We start from the raw sequence: 22605 nt of genomic DNA on the forward strand, positions 1-22605 counted from the left end.
GCAGCAGAGAGAGAGAGAGAAATCAAGAAACAAGTCATAGCAACACCGGGCACCAGGTTCTGCCAGCTCACTTGCCAAGCGCTCAGAAATCCGTCGGGGGCCGGAGGCCTCTGGGTAGCCTAAGCTAGGGAGATGACACGCAAGGTGGCGCGAGCGGCTCCCGCGGGGAAGAGGTGGGGTGGCAGTGGGGGGCAGGGTCGGGAGCAAGAGGTTTCGGGGCGATGGCGGAAGGGTTGCCGGGACCAGTTTCTGGAACATTCGGGACTGCGGCACCTTACGGCCGGCCGAGATTTGGGTCTGCGCAGGCGACGATGGGTGGTCCGACGGGCTTCAGGACTTGATGGCGTAACCCCCTTCTTCCCCCACGTACGTATTTGCTGGGATCGGGGGCGATGTCTCTGCGTATGTGGGTGCTCTGTCTTTCTCACCTTCTTTCTCGCTTTTTGCCTTTTTTTTTTCTTCTCTGAGGGAGGGTTTTTTTCCACTTTAATTTCTTTTCCCTTAGTATCAGCTGCTCAAGCCTGACCAGGGTAGAGGAAAAAGTAGCAAGCCATCCCTGGAGTCCCACCTGACCTCCCAGCCTTTACCCCCATTTCGTTCTGTCTGGCAGACAGACAGACTGGTTTTCCAAGTTGTTTGGGTGTCCGTGTCTGTCCGTCCGTCCATACGGTTCTCAGGTGGAAGGTAAGGAGTGAGGAGGAGGAACACTGTGAGGAAGGCGAGAAGGGCAGCCTTTCCAGGGGTTAGTTACCTGGTTTGCAGTGTTCATCCCTGGGAACCCGGGGCTGGTGGGGGAGCGGGCGGGCAGGATGGGGCGTGGGCTGGGAGAAGTGGGGTGAAGCCGGCACGTTTGTCACTGCGTAGTTGTGGAAAGTGGGGAATGGTGACGCAGTCACTGTTGGGTCTTGTTGTGGGCTCTGGGGGGACAGGTAGTAAGGCTCCTGGGATCTATAGGGCCTGCTGAGTGGGGCTGAGGATGGGCCGAGAAGGGAAGCTAGCATTTAGAGATTGAATGTCATCCCTGTGGCGTTGGGAGTTGTTTACCGTGCGCTCCCCGTGTCTCCATGCTGGCCCCCTTCCAGTTCACATGTGATGGCCTTCCTTGTACTGCTGCATCATTAACGAAGTGACTGAGCTGGCCTTCCATTGGCCAGGGGAGGGCTCTCACTCCAGACACTTCCTCTGATTGGTGGGTGGGCCAATGGCAGGTGAAAACCTTTTTTTGATTGGCCGAGGGCAGGGTATCAAATCTGAATTTGCATTTCACTTGCTTAAAGGGGAGGGGGGAGAAGCCCAGCAGCTTTCTAAAATCTGTTTAGGGGTGTGCGTATGCTCCTGTGTCTCTGCCTGATTTTGACTGACCCGTTGAAGCCTCTTCCTGTGCCTTTTTAATTTCATGCACTATAAGGAAGAGGAGCTAAGGGCTCCCCCAAACTTTTTTTTTGGAGGAGCAAGGGTTGGGGAGGTGGGTGCGCAGAGGGTTGACCAAACTGGAAGAGAGTATTTGTTCTTTAGTGGGAATTTTCCGATCAGCCACACCTCAGCGTTGCGGCAAAATAATTCTTGGCTCCCCTGGAAACGCACGGGCAAGGTAGGGCACAGCTGCTCCTGCTGCTCTTGCCACCACCCTGGGCTTCCTGCTGACTCTGGGCTACTCCCCGGGGACGAGAGATTTGCATTGACGTCCCGGGCTGTCCAGAGATGAGCCCATTATGGGAAGGACCTGCCTTCTAGAAGCTGCTGCTCCCTGGTGCTTGGAAAGGTGAGGATGGGGACTGAGCCTGGGACACGGCTCAGAAACTGCGTATTTATTTGGTGGGGTTTCCGGGAAAGCCACGGGGCCACAAGAGACTTGGAGGTCCCAGGTTAGAAGGGTCTGTCATCCTGGGGAGTGAGGACAGTGAGAGCAAAACTAGGGCAGCAGGCTGCTCGCCTCTGGTTGGGGGAGGAGGACTTGGAAAAATCAGGGTCCCAGCTCCCCATCCAGCCCTCGTTGCAACCCCTACCTCCGTGGGGAGGGGGTTTCCGATCCCTGCATTTTGCGCAGTGGCCCCCGCCCATGACTGCGCATCCAGGAGCGCAATGCGCTCCGGGTCTCCGGCCTAGGACAGCACCGCCCTTCTTATTACATAACGGAGGGCACGGCTGTGCTTTCTCGGCCCTTCCTTGCAACCCTACCTCCTGGCTCCCCAGGGCCCACAGAACTGGGGAGGGTCTGGTGGGAGAGAAGTGAGAAGACTTGACTCCCTTGGAGGGCTCGCGCTTGTCCAGTCAGTGAGAGGGGCTGGGTTTGCAGACAGAAATGGACTGCCGACCCCTGTCTCGGGGTATGAAATGCAGAACGTCCTTCTGAATGCCCTATGTCACCTATGGGCCCCCAGGACCTCTCGGGGGCGGGGGGGGGGGGGGTGTGGGGGGAGGAGGCAGTGCCCTTTTTTGTCTCTTACGCTTTCTGAGAGGAAGTTTCTGAAGGGAAAGATGTGACCATTGGGAGAGTAAGGAAGACTTTGGGGGGCCAGTTGGGAGGTAGTTGACAGTTCCCCTCCCCTTGTCTCTAGCTTCCCTTTCCCTGGGTGGGTTGATGGCTTTTGGAGACTCCTTTTTATCATAAGGCTGCCATTTTGGAGGCATTTCTGCTGGTCTCGGACATGGTGGCGTTGGTTTTTCTGGTCCTGCTGTGCCAGTTCCGCAGAGTGGGCGGGGGGCGGGGGCTGTGACGGAGGAGGGGAGGGGGGGCAAAAGCGCAGCAGAGGCGGGCACAGTGGTGGCTGCCGCAGTGAAGATGGCCCCACGGGCAGGACTGCCCAGTGCCACTCTCGGACACGGCCCCGGGTGAGGGTTCCACCAGCTGGGGCCCCGGCTTTGCCCAAACGTGGGCACTGCTCACCGAAGGTCTGGGTCTCCCATGCCTTCGTCAGCCTGAAGCTTAGAGCAGTCCAGAGGGAGGGAAAACCAGGTTTTTGAGGGGGAGGGTAAAAGCAGAGATATGGCAGCTCACCTCCGACGAGTTGGACCTGTGGTTTGTGCTCCCCAAATAGGTTCTGTCTCTGGCAGTCTCTCCATGGGGACAGGGGGTGGGGTCCGTGGGAGCTTTGACGATCTGTTTGGATGGCCCTGCCTGTTCCCCATTTTTTTCCCCTCTGTGTTCCCCCGTATGTCCCCTGCCAGGGCCATGATTCCAGCTGTAGTCCTCCAGTGAGGCTCCCTGCCTCCCGTCCCTCTCCTTTCCAGGCCCTTCTGCGTGCAGCGGCCATCTTGTCTTTCTTGCTCAGAAATTTAAAATGGTTTCTCTTCGTCTCCAGAGTGAGATCCCTTCCCTTTAGCAGGATGCTGGAGGCTGTCTATGACTGGTCTTGTCTTAGCTCTCCTATACGGTCTCACCTTTCCGAGTTTGCCTAAGTGGAACAAGTATTCCAGGAAAACCAGGCAACTTACTTTTTCTTGCCTTTTCTCTGTCTCTGTTCTCACTGCTGACACTTTCCATGCCTCCTCCACTGTACCCACCTGCGGCAGTCCCACTGTCTCCCAAGGACCTTTCCTGATTACTTTCACCAGAAGCAATCCTCATACCCACCCCTGCCCACTTCGACCAAACTCCTATGTCTTCATGCCTCTCCGGTGCTACTTTAGATGTGCTGGGGTTCTTTAAGTCTTATGTCACCTATTAGATTGTGAGCCCCAGGAAGCCGGGGGAAAGAAAGGAAACATGCACCTATATGACGTTTTCTGTTTGGCAGGTACCACATCCAGGTGGGGGATCACTGACGGTGGTTATTTCATTTATTCCTCACTGCAACCCTGCAAGGAGTGACTGGTAAGTGTTCTGCTCATGATTAGAACCTTGGTGTCTCACAGCCTTTGCATTTTTCTTCTCTCACTCTTCAGTGTCTATAAAATGCCTCTTAGGAGGTAGATCCCCAAAACGTGTCTATTTAAGGAGTTCTGTGAATCCCTGATGCTTTGTGGGAGTTTGGGTGGCTCATCTTCCTGAACCCAGGGTCTGGGTCACTTAGCTCTTCCGTGCCACCCTCCCTGCGCCCTCATTAACTTTCTCTTCTTGCTTTGAGGATAGGTTAACGCAAGAGGATGAGTTCGTTTTGTAGCTGAAATTAATGGACTACCAAACCTCAGTTTCCTCTTGGAAGAGGAGGTGTTGGTGGAGGGGTTGCATTACCTTCAGGGCAGACAGAATAACCCCCGGAATCCAGAGATCTGTAGAGACCGAAGAAGCAGAGACGTGGCACTTGGGCAGAGCTGGGTCTACATCTTGACTCTGCCTCACTCTTCTGGGTGTTTTGAGACATGTTACTTGATTTCCCTAAGTCTTAGTGTCCCCGGTCAGTGAAATGAAGCCACTATACCTACTACACAGAAATGCCTAATATATTGTCAAACAGGTAGGCTCCTAAGAGAAAGCGATGCAGCTTCATTCCCCTTGCCCAGTTTTCTGCTGGGGACTTAAGAAAGGAATATACGAGGTAGCTCGAGAAGAAATGGGGAAGAAGGAAGCTTATGTGTCTTAAGTGGTATCATAGCCAGGGGCAGGGAGGAGGTAACCGGGCAGCAGGCACCTGAAACTTGCGAGGTCGTGCCTTCCCCCACCTGGGCTAAATACCCGCTCTTGCATTAGAACCTTCTGAATCAGGAAAGCACCATGGAAACGTAGATGAGCCATGTGGTGGCAGAGTGAGGGTTAACCAGTGAGCCTCCCTGGGATCCTTTTGATGCCAGGTTACTTTCCCTTCTTTCCGAATGCAGCGGTGGCTGCCCGCTTCCTGACGCTATCGCAGCCTGTGGGAGGGGAGTTGGACACCCTGAAGCCCCTCGTCACCAGTTCCGGGGCTGCAGAACAGAGAGTGACGACAGCTCATGAGTCGTCAGCCGACGGCAGCGGGGACCCTGGTGACGGCTGCTTTGTTGTTTTTTTCCTCTTCGGATGATGACTCAGTGTGTCGGGAGCCGGGAGATGGAGCACTCAGCCGAGTGGCCAGGACGTTCTGTCAACATGAAAGCAGCAAAAACAGCTTGTCGGAGCTCAGAGCTGACCCTGGGCTGGGGTCATTTTTAGGAAGGGCTTGGCAGAGGAAAGGCGACCGCCACGTATTGGGTTGGCAGGGGTGATACCGGGTAACTTAACAGGGCTCTGTAGACCCTTCAATTCTAGAACCTGAAAAGAAAACGCAGCCATTTGTGTTACTAGATGAGCTTGGCAACCAGGATGGCTTCTTGAGCTCCTCGCACTCGTCCCCGACAAAGAGACATCTTCCCGGGTCCAGAAAAACCCCTTGGGGATTTCTCAGTGTGGCTCATTGCCTTGGATGGAGGGCAAGTCCCCTTTTTGTGGGGCAGCAAGGGTGGGGCCTGGCAGCCCTAGTGCCTGTTGTGGGGATGTAGTGTCTTGGGGGTCTCCTCTGCCGGCGTCACGCGAAGATGGTGGCTCCGGCATCACCGGCCTCAAGCCGAAGACCAGCTCTCTCGGGCAGCCATTCTTCAGCCTCCCCTTTCCTTATCCCAAATCCCAAGCTTTTCTTCATCTTCACCGTCTTCCTCTCTTCCTCCTCAGGAGCCATGATGGGCGTTGACCTCCACGTCTGTGGGTGTGGGGGTGTGTGTGTGGGTGTGTGTGTGTGTGTGTGTGTGGATGTGGGTGTGTGTGTGTGGTGTCATCATGGCGGCTCGGGGTTCTAGGCTTTTCTCGGGTCTGCAGCAATGCGCTTTGTGCACGTGACGCCCCCGCGGCCCCGCCCCGCCGCCCGGCCCCGCCCTGCCGCCAGGCCCCGCCCCGCCGCCCGGCCTGTCCCTGAGACCCAGGGAGGAGACTGGCCCTCCGTTCTTTTGCCGCAGAATCTCGGCCAAACCACCATCATCCTCAGCATCTGGCTTCCCTTCTCTCCTCCCGCGCTGTCGGCCAGCCTCTGGGGCAGAGGAGCAAACAACTTGTGGGAGGGGACGATGGAGGGACAGACAGCCTGGCCACACTCTCTGGTCTCCTCAGCCTGGGTGCCATTTTTCTCAGCCTCCCGCGCTCCTGTGGACGATGCCCGCTCTGACCTTTGTCTCCGCGCACCACCTCTTTCCCCGAGGACCTCTCCGCGTGACTCGTTGGGATCTGGGGTCTTGGGCGCCCAGAAGGAGCGGGGGACCCGGCCCAGGTCACAGCGGAGAGCTGAAGAGACAGGCTAGGGGGTGGGAGCTGGCCGACCCCATGCAAGTACAAAGGCAGCCCCATCACCACCCCCCACCCTTTTTTGCAGTCATGTCTTTTTCAGCCTAAGCAGAGAGCAACTTGACCTGAAAAAATTCGTGTCTCTATGTGGGTGTTGGAACATCTGCGGATCTTTGTCCGGAAGCTGCGTGGTGCCGAGAGCCCAGGTTCTGTGCTTCAGGGAGCTGTTGTCCTTCGGGTTTGTTTTTGCAGCAGTGTGATGGATGGGTCCTCCTCAATGAGCCCCCGTGCCCGCTGCGACTGGCCTTTCTCCAGGACGCTGGGCCTGATGGTGGCTCTGCTTCTTGTCGGTGGACAGGGCGCCACAGCGGAGGGCCACGTCCGGGGTCCCAGAAGAGACTCCAGTGGTTGGGGCCCATGCGTGGTGCCTCGCCTGGTGGTCCCTGGGAGCTGAGCCCACCTTTCACTTCTTCCCCACAGAGAACTCAGGGGAGTTCAGCTCCAGAAGTAGGTGACAGCCTGCTGGAGACTCCGCTGATGATGGTGCTGGCGTTCAGAAGACAGTCGTCATCCTGTGGGGTAAACGTGTTGCCTGTTTGCGTGTCTTATTTGGAACACACAGAAAAAGGAGCTGCCTGGCAGCCTGGCTCTCCGCAGTAAGTATCTGTCTGCATTCTTTTATCCCTTCGAATGTGGGAAGTGGACGGATGCGGTGCTGAACCCAGCTGGCTCTTGTGCTTTCTTGGTTCTTTGCTGCACAGCCCCGCCCTGGGTCCTCCAGAAGCGGGCGCTGGATCCATTTCCCCATGCTGCTGGAGAGCTGCAGAGAGCCTAGCAGTCAGTGTTCCGCCCCCGTGCATCCCCCTCAGGTTCAGGAGAAGTTGATTCACGCTAAAATGGAGCCAAGAGGCCAGGTCCTCCGGAACTGAGTGTTCACGGGCTGAATGGAAGGGCCCTGCCTGTGCTCACTGCCCCCAGCAGGGAGTGACTCTCAGTTGCCTGGCTGAGGGGGGTGGGTGGGGGAGTGGCGAGGTGGGGGATGTGCCTTGCCAGCATCTAGCATGGTTCTCTGCCAAGTTCTAGCTCCAGATCGCTAGGCCGCTAGGAACCTAGACTATATATAGCGTTGTGCTAAGCAATTCTTATCGGACCTGTCTGTCCCCTCACCCCCACGGGGAGGAGAGCTTCTATCAGAAAACCAGAACCTGGAGAGAGTGAGCCACCTCCACGGGGCCTTTTATTCTGGGAAGGGGTGTGTGTGTGTGTGTGTGTGTGTGTGTGTGTGTGTGCGTGCGCGCACATGCATGCACACGCATCTGTGTGTCTGTGTACACGCATCTGCCTCTGGTCATCTGGTTCAGAGCTGCCAAGCTTTCTTTCCTTCCCCCTGTTTCAGGTGCTAGCAGGTTCAGGACCTTGCAGGTGCCGGCGATGTAGGATGCGGGTCAGGAGGGGCTGGTGGTTCTCGAAGGATCCTGGGTTTGTTTGGAGGAGAGGCTGGCACCCAATGTGGCTGAGAGCACTGTGTGGCCTCCGCTGTGTCTTAACAGCTTCCGGTTTGCCTTGCTTTGCCCAAGCATGTCTTTTGACCTCTCCCTTCCTTCTTTGGAACCTCCTACCTTCCCTGCCTTCCTCCAGCCCTGCCTCGTCCTTCCTCTGAGTCTCTTTGGGATCAGTGAGGCAGCCCCAGCTCTGGGCATCTGGGAGCTTGTCTGCGCCCCACCCTCACCCTCGTTTGGGGTTTCTAGAAGTCTGGCTTGACCAGCAGAAGGGGTCAGTTGTCTGCAGAGTAGCTGGGTGGTGAATGAGTGTGTCATGCTGAGACGAACAGGGCAGCATGATCTGGGTTCCTCTCAGAGACACTGTTGAGCCCACAGTTTGTGTGGTTCTGGAACTGTAAGTGCCGATGGGCATGACGCGACCCTGGGCTTGTCAGCGAGCTACTGCCAGGCTGCTTATCGGAAACCAGATGCAGGAAGGAAGATAGGATCCTGCCACCTCCCTGCCTCCCAGGTAACTCAAGTGTGGGCTGTGCGGTGCGGTCCGGCCCTCCCCCAGCCCCTCTTTGCTCACGGAGGGTGTTGTGCTTAGTGGAGAAGCCTCAGACTTCTCCATTCAGAATCTCCCAGACAGTTGCTCTCTTCTTTCCATCCTCCTCCTCCTGGCTTTTCTGTGAATGAGGTTAGTAACCAGTGAAGGCACAGGGGCCGGGTGGGCAGCCTAAGTGATCGGACACCGGCGACGGTGGGAGTGGCCCTTGGCAGAACAACTGTCAGGCCTCCCGAGGTCACTGCCCTCCCCAGGCCCCTGTGTCCAGCGATAGGTTCTGGGTGCTGAGCCCTCAGAGGGGCTGGGAGCCTGCCTGGGAGCTGGGCCTTCCTTTCCCCATGTCCTCTCTAACCTGGATGCTAGAGCACCTTTAGCCTCACTGGGCCTTAGTCTAGGCCTGTGGCCTGGACTTCATGGACTGTGGGCTGGGCAGTGAACTTTGGGATTCTTTCCCTACCTTAAGTTTTTTTTTGTTTTGAGTGAGTTACTTTCTTCCTCTAGGCCCTCATTGCCTTTACTTAAAAGAAAAATCCTGGCCCAGTGAGCCATTGCAAAGCATCTCCAGGCAGTTGACGTAGGAACGTTTTTCTCGATGCTGCACTAGATACTGGTCACAATAATAGCGATGGTGATTAAAAAGGATGAGGCCTGCGGAACTGGGAGATCTGTCACTTGATGGAGATGGTGCAAACTGAGGCGCCGTGCACATTCTCGGGAGATCTCTCTCCTGTCGAGTCGGTTCCTGCCCCGTCTGAGCCAGTAGGGCCGGATGGAGTGAGCTGACAGCTGATCGTCTGGGGTCTCAAGACCAGAGGGATGGTGCTGGGGAATTTTCTGATGTTCTCGGATGATATCACGAGGCCCCTGTGGGATCCCAGCTCTCCGCTTGTGCCTCGGGGACGAGGGTGGTGTTTCTGCCCCCACTCCCCCCGCCCACCCCTTTCCCCGGGAAGCCTGCTGCATGCTGCCTCCCAGTGTTGCATCTTCACCTCTTCCCTTCTGAGAAGAGACTCTGAGTTGGCCGTGAGCAGCCTGGGATCCTTGCTGAGCGTATTTGGAAGAGTCCGCTGTCTCTTCCTTCAAGGAATCTGAAGCCTCAGCCCCTCTGGCAGGAACGGAGTGAGGGATGGCTAGGGGTGTTGGACCTGGAACAGGAATAAAGCAGACAGATCAGCTCTGGTGCAGCTGGGGAGATGAAGCGGGAGCCGGCCAAGTCCCTCAAGATGTGCCGGCTAGTGTCTGGCCAGCGCTGGCTGCCGGGCGGGAGCCAGATGGAGCCGCTGGCCGTGCTGGGGAGCCGCGGCTCCCTGTGCTCAGCGGGTCCTCAGGCCTGGCTCCGGGTGCCCGCTGCCCGCGTTCACAGCCCTGCCCCTGGCTTGTTGTTGGGGGGTCACCAGGGTGCAGAGGCTGGCGTTGCTCCCTGAGACCCTGTTGTCTCTGGGGCCTCTGGTATCCCCCTGGATTGGGGCTTGGTGCTCCCCTGCCGACTTGCCCAGCTTTCTCCCTCATCTCACGTGTTCCTTCCTTCCTGCTCCCGGCCTGGCTGTTCCAGACGTGACGTGCAGCGTTGTGTCAGGAGCCAGGCTGGCAGAGCACTTGGCATCACCCCCTGAGAGGGGGGTCAGGCAGAGCCGGTGCTTCTCTGTTGACCTTTGAGTCCCCATAGTCTGGGACCCGGGAGGCGGCTCGGGGGCCTCTCTCCGGCTGGGGTCCGGCCAAGGTTAACAGGGCTGGTGGCCCTGGAGCCGCGGTGGTGCGGCTTGGCCGGGAGGCCTGCGGGAGGGGCCCTGCCAGGGGGCCTGGTTGGTCAGCACCTTCCTCTCCATCGACTCCTGGTCTGCTCAGGACCGCACACTGTCTAATGCACAGCTTGGCTCTGTGTCCTGGCACGAGTGCCCCCGGGGCTGCAGCGGGGCTTCAGTGAGCATCTGTACTTCGTGCTGGCCACTTTGTTGGGCATGTTGTGGCCGCCCCACCCCCACACCTCCGAAATATGCGAGAGCGCCTTTTCCACTTGCCGGCTGTCTGTGGGAGGCCCTCTTCATCTTGCGTTTCTTTTCTGGGACTTGGAGTGTCTGTCAGGGAAGCGTAGACGCGGTTTGGTTTCTTGCTAGCTCCCTCCACGGGAGCTGCTCGTAGGCAGATGAGGCCAGAGAACGCCTCCAGCAGCCCCCCTGGGCCCGTGCAGTCTCGTGGAGCCCGAAGCAGGGGAGGAGCAGGGGGGCGGGGATGGAGAGCCACGCAGGGTGGGGGGAACGGGTGTGGGGGAAGAGTTGTGCAGCATCTGACCACAGGATCAAGGCCGGGACGGGTGGGAGGAGGCTGCCATAGGCAGCCTGAGCAGACATGTGTGCGTGGAGCCCGGATTGGGGTCTGTTACGAGGCTGAGACAGGCCTCAAAGTCTTTGGTCTTAGCATGCAGTCCAGGGAAGCCGGCCTTTGTTAGGCCCCCTTTTGCTTATCTGATTTCATGCTGAGAACAATCCTTTTATGATTGAAGACACAGTGATTTGGTTAAGTGACTTAAGCAAGGTCACACGCCTGGTGGGTGGCACTCCTGAGATTTAAACTCGGGCATCTCTGAGTCCGAAGCCTGCACGTTTTCTTCACGCTGTTAGGCTGAAGCCCGAGCTGAGACCCTCAGAGGATCGGCAGCCGACATGACCCAGAGGGCAAGGCCAGATAACTCTGTGATCCCCGTGCACAGGCAGGCAGATACATTCCTTCCACACGGTGTCTTCAGCCTCTGCTGTGTATGTGCCAAGGACAGTGCTCAGTGTGGGGTTGCTGGACTCAACAAAACCAAGTTTCTGCCCTTAGGGGTGTATATTCTCGCGTGGGGAAGATACTGTTAATGCTAGTAAATGGGATTTAAAGATAGACATAGAAGGAAAAGAAGGACCCTCTTCCTTCTGCAGAAGCAGGATCCAGATGTTGGTCAGGGAGAGAACCGGGGAGACTGAAGGACCTCGGCCCCCGGGGAAGCCATGTTGATTGAAGTTCCAGAGAGAACTGACATACATTCTAACCCTTCTCGTTTCCCACAAGCTGGGAAAATCCATCTGCAGCCCACAGACGCTCACAGAAGCTTGCAGTGGGTCAGGAATCAGGGTGGCCATAGCTGCCAGACCTTTGGTCACCAGCAGACTAGGGTTTTTTTTAATTTTTCCCCATTAGCCATGTCTACTCCTGACCTCTTGTCTCTCCCACCCTTACCAGGCACCAGCTGGCATCTCCCCCGGGGCCTGGTCACCGTCTTATCCATCCAGTGCCGGGGGACACTCGGGGTCAGTGTTTGCTGAGTCACTGGTAGAACCGTGCCCACAGGAGGCAGAGCTCCACGGAGCCACTCCTTTGCCAGCACGCGTGGTTCCAAGATCCTCACGATAGGGAAGGGAAGGGAGGGGGAGTCCCTTGGTATCGGATGCTCGGAGGAGCTTTGTGTCCTGAGAGGTTGAGGCAGGTTGGTAGCTGGGGATGGGGGAGGGTATGTTTCCTGTGTGCAGCGCCAGGACCTGGGGCTTGTTGACACGGTGGGAGTGCCGCGGCTGCTGGGCCCAGGGTGAGGCAGGCCACGTGACTCGCCCGCTCTGGCACCACAGTCCCGGCGGCCTGGCCCACCCTGGCCGTGGAGGCTGCCACCTGCTGCCAGGCGGCCGGGGTTGCAGTGGGACCAAGTGTGGGCCTCGGTGGTGTGTGCCTGTGGGGGCTCACAAAACCCGTAGACGAGTCAGTGGGCCTGGCGTTCTGGCTCCATTGGTAAAAACGTGCTCCCTCGCCTTACCTCTGTGGGCCTCAGTTTCATTATCTATAAAAACAAGAGGGATTGAATGAGAATCTTTGCGGAGGTCCCCGTCAGCTCTGATATGGGGGCTCCCTGGATGTTTGTGGAGGTGTTTCTTTTTTGTTGTTGTTTTTAGTTGTGTATTTTGGGCTGTGCTGGGTCTTCGTGGCTCCTTGCAGGCTGTCTGCAGCGGCGGGGAGTGGGGCTGCACGTCACTGCTCTGCTTGGGCTTCTCCTCTTGGGGCTTGTCCTGCCACGGAGCACAGCTCTGGGGCGCTGGGCTTCAGGAGCTGCAGCGTGCACAGCGGCCCCGGGGGAGGTGCGACCCTCCTGGACCAGAGACCGAACCCGTGTCCCCCCACCACATTGGCTGGCAGACTCTTAACCCCTGGACCACCAGGGAAGCCCCGTGGAGGTATTTCTTAGCCAGAAACTCAGGACCTGCGTTACGAGGAGAGGGGAGGGACCCCAGAGACCTTTCTGCTTGCAGCAGTAACCGTGTTTCCTGAAGGGACACCGTTGGAGTGAATTAGGGCTGGCCGGTGGAGGCACTTTTCGAAATGCCCCAGAAGTAAATGCAGAAAGTAAAGACCATGAAAGTGTCTGCTGAGGACCCTCCAGGTGACCGAGGACAGGGACTCCAGCTCCTGCTAGGAGCTCGTCTAGAGACGGGCCATATGGGAACTGCTGGGGGCTGGCAGGGCTGCAGGGGGGTGACCTGACACGCCATGCTCCCGGAGAGATTTGGCCTTCCCCTTTTGGCCCTAAATCCTGGAGAGGAAATAGGTTTGCAGGGTCCTTGTGTCCTCTGCCTTCCCTGTAACTTCTCAGGGTCTGTGCCCCTGTTGCTGTCATAAAGTTTCCCTTTATATTTAGCCTTCTTTTCTCATGTGATTGTTTAAGCCCTTCCATTAAAAAAAAAATGACAGGAGCAAAGAAAACAGAAATATCTCAGAGCCACCAGTTCCATTTTGGCTTTTTAGTCTTGAGCCCCTCCTTAAAAGACAGCAAAAATGAAATACATGTACGGCAAAGCGCAGGGTCCCAAGCCCTTCTGGACTTGTGTGCAGAGCCGGGCTGTGGCCTGGCGTGGCGGGGCCCCGGCCTCCCTGCTCCACAGTGGCCTCAGTCCCTGACGTCCACTGTGTCTCCCGGGGTGCGTGGGCAGGAGCCCTGACGCGGAGGCACACACTGTGCAACCCGCTAGACAGAATGCAGAGCTTTAAAAATAGTTGCGTTTCTCCCAAGATGCTGTCTGCTCGCCAGTCTCCAGGACACTTTACCTGGGGTTCGTCACTATGAACCCGGCCTCCTGGACTCCCCGAATGGTGGTGGGAATGGGGATTGGGGCTCGGATGCAGGCAGGACAGGAATTGCCTGGTAACCGTGGTCTCACCCGCACCCCGTGATGTTTCATGGTGCTGTTCACATTTGCGAGCTCTTCTGACCTCTCACGCCCTGTGAGGGCAGGTGGGTGGTATGAGCCCCGTGGCTGATGACCCTGAACTGGAGAGAATCCTGCTTGTACCTGCGTAGTTCGGGAGACCATGCATCCAGGTCCCCTGACTCTGGGTGTTCTAGCCAGGGGACCCAGGGGTGGGGTGGGGATGGGGGTGGGTCTTAGGCAGTTGACTTGGCCATTCCAGGTCTCAGGTCTTTTCTCTATATATTGAAGGGGCAGGAAACCTCAGAATATCTGGGTTCTCTGCCTTTTCAGCTCTCTCAGAGCTCTCGTGAAGACTGGCGTGTGCTCTGTCTCTGGGAAGCCAGCCATGCACCATGCGTTTCTGGTGAGGTTTCTTGCATTTGGAAGCTTCTGGAATATGCTGTGCTTCCGACCATTCTGACACGTCTGTACAGCACTTCATGCTTGTGCATATGGTCTGCTTCTGCCGAGTATCTCTCTCAGAAATGAGGCCTCACGGTGGGGTCTCTGAGACTTTTTTCCCATCGGACTTGTAGGCGTTGCGTATGGAGCTCTGCCTAGCTGCTCATTACCTGTCTGCTAGCTGCTTAACGTGCTGCACCTGCTGGAGGAGCCGGCCGATGTGCGATGGAAGCGCTCGCTTCAGCTCTGGTTGTTTGCATGTTGACTGACTGGAAGAAGTAGGCCTTTCCCGTGAAGAAGGTGCTCAGAGAATCCTTGGGCAGCCATGTATTCTAAGTACTGAGCCCAGCCCCCACCCTCCACAAGGGGTTCTGAATCAGAGCGTGGGCTGCACGGCTCCTTGGCCATGTGGCCCTCTGTGTGATCTGCATTTGGTTAGGAGGGGGAAGGAGTGTTCGTTTGTAGCGTATTTAACCAGGGTGACTTAGCGTTTATAGCGTATTTAACGGGGTGTTTGAGGAAGGATTGGGGTGGGGTGGGGGTCGGCACACATACCACACCTGCACCATCTGGCCATTGGTATCCCCTGGATGCAGCCCTGGCTTGTAGAGAAATCCTGTGATGGGCAAGCCACCTGGGAGCTGTTTCTGTGGCCGCAGACTTGAGGGGCTTGACGTGTGAACCTTGGTCATTCTGGACCCCGGCTCTCTGGAGGAAGGAGCGGAGGAGGTCTGCACCAGCACAGGGAGGGGGCTTAGGCTACACTCCGGGGAGGACCACCGTGGCATCCTGATGGCTCCCGAGGAGAGATGAGGCTTCTCTGAGAGAGGGAGGCTGGCGGTCCTCAGGAGGGTCCTTCAGGCCTGTGTCTGTGGACGCCGGGAGCAGCAGGAGCTGTGGGTGCTAGGATCCCGTGCGGGCTCCGCCAGTCCTTTCTGCCCCTGAGGCACGCCAGAGCTCGGGATGGGGGACACACGAACGTTGTTTCCCTTTGCAGAGAGAACTTCTGGCACGGACCCTGTAGGACTGATCGTATTTGTGAATAAAAAAGGAGAAAGGCATGTTCGCCCCTCATCCCTGCCGGGAGAGCTCTGAGCTGCTCTGATCCTGATTTGTATCAGCACTGCTGCCATCCTGCCGGCCGGCTTCTCTGCACTCTAGGGACCGCCGACAGGCATCAGAGATGCGTTGTGTGAGAGTGTGTGTGTGTGAATGAGTGTGAACTCTGTGTGTGGGAGAGAGAGTGTGTATATGTGAATTTTGTGTGTCGGGGGGAGAGAGACTGTGTGTGTGTGTGTGTGTGAATGCAGCACGTGAGGCAGGGCCATGCATCTGTTGGCTGGAGAAAGGCAGGGGAGGGAAGAGGAGTTCTCGGTGCAGGTCCACAGCTCTGGGGCCACCGGCATTGCTGGCTCTTTTAAAGGCATGGGGGTTTGTTGAAGCACACTTAACATACTATTTAGAAGTGACCAAAGTCCAGAAATCAACCAGTTGATGTCTAAATGAAGGTTGTGTTAAATGCAGAGAATCGTATATCCTTTAGTATCACTAGTGCCTGCATGTTTGACATAGAAAGACCCAAGTCAGGAGCCTTCCACTGCCGGGTCGCCCGCCGCCACTGCCGTCTGTAAGCTCATGCTGCTTTTGTGTCAGTTTCCGGCCTCCCTTCTTGTCTGTTTCCCACCCTCGTTCACTCCTTTGGCACACAGGAATGTCTGTCCGCACGCCTGTGGTACCGTTTCCTTGGGGACCTGTTCGTCCCGTGTCTCTGACATGGTAAACGGTGTTCCCTTCGTTTCACATGTGAGCACAGTGCAGGCTTGCTGCAGAGGTGAGCCATTTCTGAGACGGTGCGGCTCCCCGCCTAGCCCTGGCGGCCTGGAGAGTCTGAGCCCCCGCCCCCCTGCTGGGTTGAGAGTGCAGGCAGAGAGGGTCAGAGAGGAAGTGAACATGGGCTCCCGGCCACGGGCCTCCCTCCGAGACAGGTGAGCTCTGTTCAGAAAGCAGCTCATCTAGTCTTTTGGCCCTGATGGCCCTATTTGTGTTTCGTCTCCCTCTCTCTCTTCCCTCCTTTCCCTCCCTCATCTCCCTCCCCCGCCTCCAGAAGAATTTAATCTGCCGGACAACAAACAATACTGTTATAAAACTTGGAAAACAAGAGGGCGAGGCCTCCCTGACAAGGGGAAGGGCATGCCGGGTAACTGCAGGGAGCCTGCCAGCCCGAGATGGAGCCGGGCGAGGGCCCAGTTGGCTGGGCACCTGGGCACCCGCCCGGGCCAGGCCCACCAGCCGTGCCATCCCTGGTCCAGAGGGGGAGGAACTGAAACGCAAGTGGGGCCCCAGAAGCGCTTGAAAAGGGGAAGTAGCCCGCGTTCCCCTCTCTGATCAGATGGGGATGCGCTAGACTGTGAAACTCCTCCTCCCGCCCTCCTCCCCCTCCTCCCGCCCTCCTCCTCCTCCTCCCGCCCTCCTCCTCCTCCTCCCGCCCTCCTCCTCCTCCTCCTCCCGCCCTCCTCCCCCTCCTCCCCCTCCTCCCCCTCCTCTCCCTTCTCCCCCTCCTCCCTCCCTCCTCCCTCCCTCCTCCCTCCCTCCTCCCCACCCTCCTCCCCACCCTCCTCCCCTCCCTCCTCCCTCCTCCCCTCCCTCCTCCCCAGCCTCCTCCCCTCCCTCCTCCCCTCCCTCCTCCCCGCCCTCCTCCCCGCCCTCCTCCCTGCCCTCCTCCCCTCCCTCCTCCTACCGCTCTCTGTTGCAGGTCCCGGACTGGCAGACCCGGGTCCCGAGGCTGGCATAAGCAGTTCAGGCGCAGCTACCTGCTGGGCCAGCTGCAGGGGAAGCAGGAGAGGAGGGTGCTCTGGGCCACCCGGCACTGCAGACCTACCCCCTGCCTGTCCTCCCCCACCTAGGGAAGTGGAACCAGGTCAGGGGCATGCCCTGGTCCACGTGCTCTGCCAGGTGTGGGCCCAGGTACCGGTTAGAATTGCCACTGGGAGGTCTGTGGGTGCTCCCCGGGCCTCCTGCTGCCCACAGGGTCCGTGCTCCCGGGAGGATGTCCACCTCCGGGAGAGGCCCTGCTCTCCTTCCAGGAGGAGTCCGGCAGTGCCGCAGAGGCTGGGCACACCTCTGGACCTGTTCCCGCTGACAGACACAGTGTTTCTCCCCACAGGCAGGCACGGGGCCCTGTGAATGGGGCTCCCAGGGGGTGTGGGGGGGCTGTGCCTCCTGTTCACTCCCGGTGGCAGGGACACTGGATTCTGGGTGTCTCTTCCCCCAACTTCCAGGGTTAGATTTAACCTGAGTCTGAAGTTTCACCTCCGAATGCATCCTCACCGGGTCGATAAATGATGTTGGGGGGACAAGCGGGGAGTGTTGGTGGCTGCTTCTCCTGGGGACCTGCTCTGGCGCGGAGCCACAAACTGTGGTGGGCATCGTGCGTGTGACAGACCGTCCGCACACTCCCTTTCCTGCTTGTGGAAAGCGCCAGCTTCCGTGAAGGCAGTCCAGCACTGTGCCCACGCCGCACCCAGGCGGAGCCACTCTCTGGGCAACAGGGAGTCATCCTTGACCCCATCTTCATGGCCCCCCCACCGTCTCTTTCTGCCCCCCCAGGCTCCACGGCATCCCCGGGCAGGGTAGCTTCGTGTGTCCTCCTGGCCCAGGGCCCCCATGCCCTGTCCTGAGTCCAGGACATGGGGAGATTTCTAGACCCAAGTCTTTGCTGGTAGTGTCAAGGAAGGGACGGAAGCCTCAGAACGTAGGTCCCCTATACCCCCGCCCCAGGAGAAACTGGAAGTGCATGTGCTGGGCCCACCCCAGCTGAGAAGGCAGTGATTTCTGGCGTTGTTATCTCAAGGGTGATGTGCGTGCACGATGGGGAGGGGTGATGGTTAGTGGGTCCGCGCGCCACCCCCACTTTGGGATCCAGGGCTGGTGAAGTTGGTGGTTCCCGGACACTGAGCCCTCCATGCCCTCCTGCTCCCCAGCCCCCTATCCCTATACCTGTCGTTTTATCTCCCTTTCCTCTGATTCATTAACCACAAGCTAGTTGGCCACAGGCCCCGCCCTGACCACTTGGAGACAAAATGTTCAGGACACTGGGCCGGGGCTGGAGCTGAGGGTGGCAGGAAGCTGGGCTGGGCCTCCGTGTTCAGAGGAACAGTGGTCCAGGAGCGCCTCGAGGGCAGACCGCTCCCCGTTCTCCAGGAGGGCCTTCTCGGGGCCTCTGTCTCCCCAAGATGACTCTTCTCCCTACCGGGAGCCCCGAAACCAGCATTCCCAGTGGCAGGAAGATGGATGAGCTGGCCTCCACTTCCGGCTCTCCTCCCCCGCTCCGGCTGGAACTTGCGTCAGTCCTGTAAGTAGCTGTGACTCAGCACCCAGCGGGTCGGAGGGAGGGGGAGGCTGCCGCCTCCCAGGAGCCTTCCCGGCTCTGGATCTGAACACGCCGTGGTGGCGCAGGACACGGCCGGTAGCCCTGGTTCCTGTGTGTTCTGTGTCTGTGCTTACAGATCTCATAAATAAGGGTTCCTCTCCTTCCTGTTTTCCTCCTGTATTATTTTTTTGTAGGGGGTCACCATGCTGGGCATAGGATTCTTAGGACTTTAAATGGCGCAGACAGCGTCATTTACAGAATGCAGTGGATTCTCTCTTTGCCGTCTCTAGACTGTTCTGGAAGCAAAGGCCCATGGATTGTATTTAACTCTCAGACGTTTGGTTTTGGCCTGTGCAGTTTTTGTGTCTTATTTCTTGTTTAGCTGCATCTGACCCTGCGTGCCTGTAGACTGAGCAGGGCCACCGGACTTCTGCACACTGTCCCCGCTCCGCTTGTCTCATTTCCTGCCTGACCCTCCTTACATTTGATGGTGCAGTGACCAGTCTGCCCCTGCCCCTGCTTTTTCAGATGAGCACCCTGAGGCCCGTTCCAGAAAAGTCCAGGCCCCCCGTTCTCAGAACCTGGGCTGAGCAGAAATTAAAGCCGCTGTGTTCTGATGCACTGTGCGGTGACCTTTCCTCCACCCTTGGGTCCCTGCCCAGGCAGAGGAGTTTTCGTAGGCATGAGGGGGGTGGGGAAAAAAACCTCCAAATAGAATGTGGACACGGAAGTGGGCTGGAGCAGCCCTGTGGCCCCAAAGCCTCTTGCGAGGTGGCACCTCCAGGGCCGATGTCCCCACTCCTCCAGGGCTGGTTCTCCCTCCTGGGCAGCCCGCTAAGCCCCTGTTCACTGATTGGCTTGCCCGGGGCTGCTCGGTTGCTGTGGGAAGACCTGGAGGCTTCAGCATGCTGAGGCTTTCCCATGCTGCCTTCCTCCAGATCCAGGAGGCCTCCGGGCTGGGTGCCAGGGAGGGCATGCCGCTTCCAGCCGCCTCGGATCACCTGGCTGCGTGCAACTTGGGGACAGAACCAGCGGCTGGGTTCAGGTAAGTGAGTCGCTCCCTGCTCGACTGACTTGGAGAAAGAAGCTTGGTTCTGTCGGGAGATCTGAGACCTCAACAGACCCTTTTATCTGGTGGGCTTGGGAGGGCAAAAGCTTTGGATCCTAAGGTAACTCCCCCCATGTCCTTTTAGAGTGTGCTACAGCAGTGCGTTGCTGATGATCTCTTGCCTCTCTTTCCAGGGCACTGAGTGTTTCAGAGCTCCGGAGTTGGGAGCACACACACGGGCTCGGGCCCCCGAGCTCCCTCGGCGACAGTTGCCTGTCTGCCACGCGTGGCCCGTGTTCTGCACTGAGAGCTGACACTTCCCGGGGAGCCGGGGATTAGTCACCCTCGTGACCCAATGACCTGAATGTGTTATGAAGGACCAGAGCAGGGTGGAGTGTGAGGGGAGCTTAACCAAAAGCCGGGCTAGACTGGGGTGCTTTTCTGAGGACAGGGTAGCCCTGCTGAGACCCGAAGGAGGACTTGAGACCACCAGGCTTACTGTGTGGGTGGAGTGGGGTGGTTCAGGGCTGGGAGTTTCAGGACAGTAGATGCAGAATATTCCAGAAAGAGGGAGCGGCATGTGCAGAGAGGCCTTCTGGAGGGGGAGAGACATTCTGGGTCACCAAAGGACTCCTGTAATACCTTCGGAAAGGGGGTGGATAGTGGCAGCTGGAAGTTACTAAGGAAGAAGAGTTTGGCTGCAGTAGAAAGCGGCAAAGCTGAGAATTGCCAAATACAGATCTCCTTCAACCTCCTCCTTTTATATTTTATTCGTATCCTGTAGTCATGACTCACGCTCAGTCTTGATCTTAAAGCCTCAAAGTGTTGACCTGATTGACACCCCAACCCAACTGACCTCACCTCTGCTGTTGACCGCAGGTGCCCATGCTTAGAGCCCTTCCCTGCAGGCAGTGACGACCCCCGCCTGGCCCAGACTCCCCCGTCTGTGACTGAGGCCTTGCAGAGCCCCACAGGTTGCAGAGGCGTCCACGACAGATGCTGCAGGGCCTTCATCCCCAGCGTTCTCCCCACTGCCGCAGCCGCGCGGTGGAGACCACCCAGGCACGGCTTGCAGGAGTATCAAAGCACCGAGCGTGCTCCCATCTCCACCCGAGTTTAACCCGTACAGTCAGCAGCACCCCGCCGTCTATGCAGAAGCCCTGCCTAGGATTCCCACCTGCCCTCAGTCTTGCTCATGATCAGGGGCAAGGGCAGAGGGAGACAGTCGGCCAACCACAGAGCAGGCGGCGGTGGGCAGAGGGGCAGGAGCACAGACGCCAGGCTCAGACCCAGCTCGGACCCGGCTCACTGGTCACGGGACTGGGGACAGGTTTTCGAACCACATTGAGGATCAGTTTCTTCTGCAAAAACAGGAATAATCCCTGGTTCGTGATGAGAATTGAAGAGCACAACTTGGTGTTCGCATTTTATTTCCTTCTCTTCCCTAGAGCAGCACATAACGTTATTTCCAGGAGGCAGAAAAAACGACGCTTTTTCTCTGGAGTCTTGAAGAATCGGTAGGGAACCTGAGAGGTAAAGATTTTGTCTCTTCTTTCTCTCGGTTATGGTATCAGAGGAAATACAGACATACTTTCTTAGCTTCACCCATAGGAGATGGAAGTCTGATTTGAACACTGTTCGCACATCTTATTTTCAGGCTGATTTTGAAAACAACACAAAACAAAACTCCATTCTTGTATTAGAGAGTTGCCTACTTAATACAGTTTTAGGACACCAGTAGAGACTAAGATTGGTGGCTCACGGGGTCATACTTGAATGTCCTGACCGCTCATCTGTGATGGGGAAGGGCGAGCCTGTACTCTTCCTCACTAGGGTTCGTGGGCGAGTCGCCCTGGCCCAGGTGAAACCCACCTGTGTGTAGTGGTTAGAGCCTCCCAGGCCGAAAGGGTGCTTGCTTCCGGATGCAGGGAGATAACATCAGAAAATGCTTTGCAGATTGTGAAATGGTTTACAAACAGGGCAAAACTAATGTAAATGTTCACACAGTTCAGTGATAACTTTCACTATTTCATTTCGTCGTATATATAATAATGTGAAGGAACTGGTTGTGGAATTGAATAAATTAGCCTAGAATTTATTACTTTTGTATTGCGATCGTCTGTGTGACTTACCAGCTTTGACTTTCATGTCCTTTGAGCATCACTTTGTAACTCTTCTCTGTGCCTTTTGAGGGGACCCTCATGTTACGTCCCGTCACAGGTATAACTGCAATAAGACATCTTTTTGCTCGGGCAAAGGCTGGGTCTTCTGATCGCATCTCCCGCCTTTCTTCAGTGAGATCCTCTTCTTCTGGAAGCTGGTTTCACATGGTGGCTTAGATTTTTCCATCTTTGTATCTAGCACCATTTGAAATCAGTGTTTTAGGAGTAAGAATTGCAGCAGAGCCAAAGGCCACCTGCAGAGGAGCTGCTGCCCTGGGACCAGCTCCCCTCCTCCTGCCACCTGAGCTGGTTCAAGAAAAGAAGAGCTTGAGAAGCAGAGTTCACTCTTGAGTGTGTTGGGTTGTGGAAGGGGGACAGTGCAGGGGTGGGGTGGTGGTCAGTAGAAACTCCGAGGCAGCCACCAGCAGGAATCTGTTGGTGGGGCCTTTCAGCATGTGATTGGGTAGCGCTGGGTTGGGTACTTGATTGCAGTCAGCAGCAGGAGGGCCGTGGACCGGAAGGCCTCTCTCGTCACACCAGCACTGTCCACCTGCTCCTGCACGCCATGGAACAATCAGCTGCAGTTGCTGAGTAGGTGAAATCAGACTTGCCACCTGCACCGTCAAGGTGTGGACCCCACAGAGCACCGCCGGACCCATCTCTTACACAGGCTGACCGATTTCTCCTGGTGTTCAGAGTCTGTTTTTGTCTAGCACCATTTGAAATCGGTTATGATGTAGGGGGAAAAGCAGCAACCTCGAGGCCTCGTGCCCAGTCTGGTCAGCAGCAGCCCGTGGCTTCCTGGAAGACGGATGGGCAGAGGGGGAGGGAGGCCACACCTTTCCCTACTGACTTCCTGAACTGCATCTGCAATGCTTTATGCACAGGTAATAGATCATTTAGTGGATTTTTAGAAACAAATCACCCTGGTGTACCTAATGTCCTCAGTTTGCTAAAATGTGATAGTGCTATAAACTCCGAATTGGTTGCTGTTATATTATCTTTCTGTTCATGCATCCTGACCTTAATAAATATTTACTGTATTCAACTTACCATGTGTTTGTTTTTCATAGATTATTTTCCATTCATAATTCTATGATAAGTGGGGCCCTGAAAAATTAATTTGCTATATGCAAATGTTACCTACTTCATAAAGAGTTCAAAGTCAGTTACAGCAAACAGATATTAAACATGTAGTC

General features: G+C 56.9%; 1 long non-coding RNA gene across 2 annotated transcripts; it reads left to right on the top strand.

Annotated features, from left to right (window-relative positions):
* The first annotated feature begins 222 nt into the window (after positions 1 to 222).
* LOC128061334 (uncharacterized) lies at positions 223 to 21366 on the top strand. 2 transcript variants are annotated; one of them, XR_008200720.1, is made up of 5 exons: positions 223 to 366; positions 3738 to 3814; positions 6647 to 6822; positions 19135 to 19241; positions 19439 to 21366. It is a non-coding gene; the product is annotated as an uncharacterized LOC128061334 (long non-coding RNA). The 2 variants fall into 2 exon arrangements; XR_008200721.1 differs by lacking the exon at positions 223 to 366 and adding an exon at positions 1327 to 1762.
* Positions 21367 to 22605: the final 1239 nt, after the last annotated feature.

This window comes from Budorcas taxicolor, chromosome 16 (assembly GCF_023091745.1).
Source record: "Budorcas taxicolor isolate Tak-1 chromosome 16, Takin1.1, whole genome shotgun sequence".
NCBI classification, from domain to species: Eukaryota; Metazoa; Chordata; class Mammalia; order Artiodactyla; family Bovidae; genus Budorcas; species Budorcas taxicolor.